The 6,000-nt window shown below is 43.7% G+C and overlaps 1 protein-coding gene across 2 annotated transcripts in view; it reads left to right on the top strand.

Moving 5' to 3' along the window:
• The first annotated feature begins 254 nt into the window (after positions 1–254).
• The window catches only part of ZC3H18 (zinc finger CCCH-type containing 18), a 55,772-nt gene continuing 50,026 nt past the window's right edge, over positions 255–6,000 (top strand). The window contains exon 1 of one of the 2 annotated variants that reach the window (XM_083626238.1): positions 255–488. The gene's annotated coding sequence lies outside the window, so the exon portion shown is untranslated. The remainder of the gene's footprint in view (positions 489–6,000) is intronic. The other variant, XM_083626237.1, reaches the window with a different exon arrangement.

The following is a 6,000-nucleotide window of genomic DNA, read 5'->3' as shown; positions in this document are numbered from 1 at the left end:
AAAACACGAGTTGCAACGCTGGCGCTCTAGGCACTCTGCACGTGCTCAGAACCATTCTTGCTTTATATTACAGTGCCTATGAAACAAGTTCTGGACAGTAAAAGTGCTCAAAGGACTCAGTGCGCAAGCGCAACAAAGCTCTGTCTCCCGCCCCATCTCTAGGTTAGGTTGTCTGATTGGCTGCTAACCCTTCTAGGGGCGGTCCCCGCCCTCCGACTACTTCTCTGGAGCTTAACCATGCGCCGCCACACCCCTTTCTTTTTTTTTCTTAATCTCTCGCTGCCCGGGGCGCCTCTGCGCATGCGCTTCCACAAACCCTTCACACTCTCTCTTTAGCCGTCTCGTCGCCGCCGCCGCCGACGGCGCGCTCGAATGACGTCACGCCATGGCCGCCTTGCTCCGACGCCGCCAGTAGAGGCCCTGTCTCGCGCCCTGCCGCTTCTCGGAGCCGCTTTCCCTCCCTCCTCGTCCCCTTCCCGTCCGGTCAGGTGAGGAGAGATGGGCCCGGCTTCCAGGCCCGGAAGTGGGCGGAGGGTCGTAAGGGAGCTGGGCTGAGGCGCCCTGGAATTGGGGGGGGGGCGCCTCCCTCACCTCCACTGCTCGCGCTCTGGGTCTTCGGAGGGCGGGGTGGTAGGCCTCTTCCCCAGCCCTGAACGGGGATGACGTTATTGGGGAGGGGGGAAGGCTGTGAATTCCTCCCCCAGGAGGGCTGGTTCAGGGTGGCGGGGTGTCAAAGGAGTGACCTCCAGGGCATCCCACAAGGAGGCGGGAAAAGGGGAGGTCGGCGTTGCTCTGTGGGGATGAAGGTGGCTTCGAGCAGAGGGGTAAGAGGGACGTTCCGTGTTAACAGTTGAAGCGGTCTGAGCATCAGGCAACCTAGCCCAGCCCTGTTCTGCCTGGAAGCATCTCTCTGAAGTTTGAGGCTGCTCCCATGCTGCATGAGGTGGTTCGTACTGCCGGTAAAATATGGGATTGCTACATCCAGAGGGGCCCCCCCCGTGATGTTTGGACTCCCACTCCTATTATCCCTGATCATTGATCATGTTAGCAGAGCCTGATGGGAGTTAAGAGCATCATGTTGGCTACCCTTGTGAATGTTAAGCTTCCTTAAGATGCGTTGGATCATTAACCCAGACACACTGCTGTTGTCATCTCAACAGTTCTCCATGTTCCCAGGTACACAGAGGCCTTTCCTAGCAGTCTTCCTAGTGATCCTTTTGATGGAGATGCTGGGGATTTAACCTGGGACCTTTTGCAAGCAAAGTAGGTGGTGTGCAACTGAGCTGTGGGTGCTTCTGATAAACCTGTGCAACCTAGCTGCTGTCTTTTCTAACCAGAAATGAATTTGAGAGCTTCAGTATGTGCTTTACCACAGAGTGATGGTGAACATCTAAAACATGGGTAGCCAATGTGGTTTCTTCCAAATATTTTTTGGTTCCATTTCCTTTTAGCACCTGGCAGCATAGCCAAATAGCAGGGATAATGAGACTTGTAGTTCACTAACATCTGGGAGGGCACCATGTTGATTTTATCCCTGCCCTATAAGAGTTGAGTTGGATGACTGCTCCACCAAGCCCAGTCTCATTCCTGTCATTGGCAGTTTCAAGCAGAGAACTCTCTCCTTGACATGAGATAGTACATTGGACCTTCTGCATGCAATGCACTGAGTTATGGCCTCTGGGATTGGTGGTGGTGGTGGTAAATTGAGGAGGGTATAGTGAAAGGTTGATGGCTGCTCCTGCTTTGAAGGGTGTATTGGGACATACTGAATACTCAATGAATGGAAAGCAAATTGTGATGACAAGTGCCAATGTGGGTTCCTCATTAGCTGGCTACAGGTTCTTTTCTGGATGGATTTGACAGGGGCCAATGCTGCAGATAGGGTATGTCAGGCAACAGCTCAGATGGGAAATGACTGAGTAGGTTGACACTGATTCTGCTGGGAGTCTTAAGAACATGGATTTGGTTACTGAAAAGAGAGTGGCAAAAGAGGGTGAGACGGAGGTATTAACTTATCTGCGGACAGCACAGAGATAGGAGGTGCTCTGAAGTTGCAAGTAGAAATTCATAGGGGAGGTTTAACTGAAATGAAGATTTGAGGTTCATGCAAAGGATGCCTGATCAAGTTAAGTTTTGCATGAATGAACATGAAGTTATCATTGGTTTCTCTTATAAAGGGAGAAGGTGGGAACACACATCCCCTGCCTGCATAATGGTAGTGGCGCCCTCCCTGTGGAACGCCCTCCCTTCAGATGTTAAGGAGATAAAGAACTACATAACTTTTAGATGACATCTGAAGGCAGCCCTGTATCAGGAAGTTTTTAATGTTTGATGTTTTACTATGTTATATATACTGTAACCTGTAAGCCACTCAGAATGGCTGGGGAAACCTAGCCAGATTATTATTATTTCATTAATTAAATGAAGAAATTGGGTGTTGCTTTGTATGGATGGAGATATTGAAAGGCTTGATGGATTGCTTGAAGTGAGGAAAGATAATACAATGGGGTCTTAATTTAAGATGTGAAAGCTCAAAATGTGATTTGTATTAGGGAGCAGAAGGAAGTGTGAGTTCTGAAGAAGGGATAGGGTGTAGGAAAGATGAAAGATCAATACCTTTGTTAGTCCCGTCTTAGCTGGTGAAGACTCTGCATGTATTCCTAAATGGCCTGGTAGCTCCTGGATATCTCAAAGATAAGCTCTGTTAATAGGGAGCTCTTTGGTACCTTGGGAAGAATAACTAGGATTTGTTGTTGATACTTAGCATTTTCAGAGTACTTTCAGTCTTCAAATAACCAATCTTGTCATCCTTATAAGAAGTTTAGAGGGTAAATTAGTATTATCAACATACTGCAGATAAGGAAAGAGGCTGATGCTGAGAGAGAATGGCTTGCCTGCAGCTGCCTTGCAGGTGCATAGCAGAGGCAAAATTCAAAACTTTACTTTCTTTGTGGGCCATTGCATTATATCACCTCCCTTGTGGTTGCCAGTGGAGGAGGATCTTTTAAAAAAACTCCTGACAAGTTGTTAAGCATTGTGGATTAGTGAGAGCTAAGTAAAGCCAAGATAAATCATGTTTAACCACTCATCAGCCCTCTGCATTTTGAGGAAATGTGTTTTCAAAAGGTAGCATGCTCCTTCTAGGCTCTTAATGACACTTCTCCATCTTAGCTTCATTTTCTCCTGGCATTGCATAGATATGGGGTATAAGATCCCATTGTATTATGTGGATCTATGTATAAGGAGCCGGTAAGTCTTATTGTTTTCAAGCACCTATGGCTAGAGCAACAGACTTTGTGATAGATGCCCATTCGTTACCGGGCTGTTAAGAACAGTACTGCTAAAGGTGGGTTGTTGTTGGTAGTATTTATTTGCTGGTTTTAAGCTTAAAACGTCAGAAAACAGTTTACATAAAATGACCATAAATAAAAATAATCAAATGCAGCAGCAGAAAGAAAGTCTAAGCCAGAAAAAAAATTTAATCATACTAACAGCACAGTCCTCTACAGGTCTGTACAAAAGTAAGCCCCATTGAGTTCAACAGGGTTTGCTCCTAGGTAAATGGGAATATGATTGCAACCTAAAATACATTAAAAGCATGGGCTTTAGTTCTGCTAAACAAATTACTCTCAATGTATAAGCGCCAATTGCATTTTGTCCCTGTAACTGGACAGGAATAGAGTGGGTATGACATTTGTCAAACAAAATACTCTGCAAACTGCAAACCCAGTATTATTTCAGTCCCTGATCACCAAAGCCCCATCTGGCATGAGACTAGATGTTGCTCACCCTTCCACTCTAAACCATTTCATAGTCAGTACCATGGATAGGTAGCATTGGGTAGACTTCACAGTGATCAAACTACGTTCTCAACAGTGGCAAGTATTTTCATTTTTTTATTCTACTTTTGTCCTATCCTTTGAACCTCAAGGCAGTATACCTAGTTCTCCCCTCCCTGTGCTATTCTCCCCACAACCCTGTGAGGTAGGTTAAATTGAGATAACATTAATCTGAGATAGGCTAGCCTAAGGTCTTCCAGTGAGCTTCATGGCTGAATGATGATTTAAACCTACATCTCCATGGCCCTAGTTAGCTACTAATCACTACACCATGCTTAAATTAGATGGAGGTTCTTCTGGAATTCTTTGTAAAAGTAACAGATCATGGATTGATTTTCTCAGAGCGAGCTTTAGTAATACTCATTATGTAATCAATAATATAACAGAATTTCCTTCATTCTTGGCCAGCACTGGATAAAAATTCAAGACACCTAGGAATTTGATGCTGGCACCTGGGAATATGCTGAAGGCCAGTTTCTTTAAAAAAATGATGATTGTTATGGAAATAATTGAATGTGGCAAATACTTATTTTAAATGTTTTTGGGGTCTTATTCATTGATCACTTAACATTCCGTCTATTCCATGTTTAACCTTTAAAACGAGCACTTCATGGTTAGATTTTTCTGGGGTGAAAAGAATATTTCCTTTCTCTAAATGTTGTTCCCACAAACAGATTAAATTAAATGGAAGAAAAATGCTATTTCATCTGAGACCTAACTAGAGAAGCAAATTACCATCTTCAGGCAAAATTCCTTTGGGGAATGGTAACACAGAGACAAAGGCTAAATCTTGTTCACTGTAAAATCCCATGTTATTCACAATAGAGAGAAACATTTCTCTTGTTAGACCTTTCAAAATCTTTGGTTATGAGTATAATAACATATGTTTGAAAATACTGGTTTTTAGCTCACCCATTTATTTAGTTTCATTTGGCTTCTGTGGCACAAGATATTCATTCACTGTCCTCCATTCTCCAGGCTTGGTACTAGTTGTCTTTTATCCTGTGTTAGTAAGGATTGGCTGCAATTGACATGGTATGGGGTTTCTTTTTAATGGGACAGAATTACACTTCAGATTAAAGTTAGCCGAGCCACATGACAAGGGGGGACACAAATACACACACTCTCCTTGATTGGGAGCCATTTGACTGAGGGAGGAATAATGTCTTCCTATGCTCAAATATGTCCATCTGTTAATCAATCAGTGAAGCCCTATACGTATACCAACTCAATATCTTCTGCCAGGCTGATATGGTTGTTCACAGCTTTCTACCCTGTTCATTCTTGCTTCTTATGCAATTCCCTTTCACCCAGTATTCAAAATTAGCCATGCGCCTGGTGCATTTTGCACCTAGCTACCAGCCACTTGTGACCAAGTGAAGATGACTGGCCACCAGGATGGTGCCTGCACCTGTACCACCTGAAGGTGCATTCATTGGCTCTTGACTGTTTTCACACACTAATACGGCATTCTGTAGAATTCTATCAGTTAAATTTTATCTGCACAATTAGAACGAACTTCAGGAACCAAAATGCTTTTTCTATGCAGCCTGAGCAGGAGTGGTGAACGGTGTTATACTTAATTGTTGTAGCTTGTCTTCACTTACACCACCCCACTGCCCTGCTCACAGTAGTGAAGAACATTCTTATGTTATGAATGGTCCATGTCACCATTAACAGAAAGAGATAGAAATAGGGCAATATATACCCTATATAGAGAGAGAGAGAGACTGTCCCTGGATCAAGTGACTTTTATTCTTTAAGTTCTCAAAGTTCTTAACCTAGCTCAAGGTTGTCATCTGAAATAGCCAGATGTCACAGTCTTTAGAGCTGTCTTACCCCAAAATGACAACTAGACCTTCTGTTTTGGTGACTGTAACCTTAGTTTAAGGAACTGTTTGGTGCTTAGCTTATATATCTGAGTTTCTAACACTGCTATCATCATGAATTTAAGAGGGGTGCTGTATAAAACATAACTATTGTTTGGAAGGTGATAATTTTTCTAGTGTTTCTGTTGCTTTGTCACAGGTACAAGGGATATTCTTGGTGTCTGCACAACTTTTATGTCACTTGAGAAGTCATTGGGCAGTGTTGCACACATGGAATTCTGTGAGCTAAACAGTCAGTGAGCAAAAAACCTCCGCCTCCTTTAGTCTTGCTG

Source organism: Podarcis filfolensis (genome assembly GCF_964270895.1).
Source record: "Podarcis filfolensis genome assembly, chromosome: 8".
NCBI lineage: Eukaryota > Metazoa > Chordata > Lepidosauria > Squamata > Lacertidae > Podarcis > Podarcis filfolensis.
Note: the sequence above shows the minus strand (reverse complement) of the source record. Positions and strands in the feature narration are given on the sequence as shown.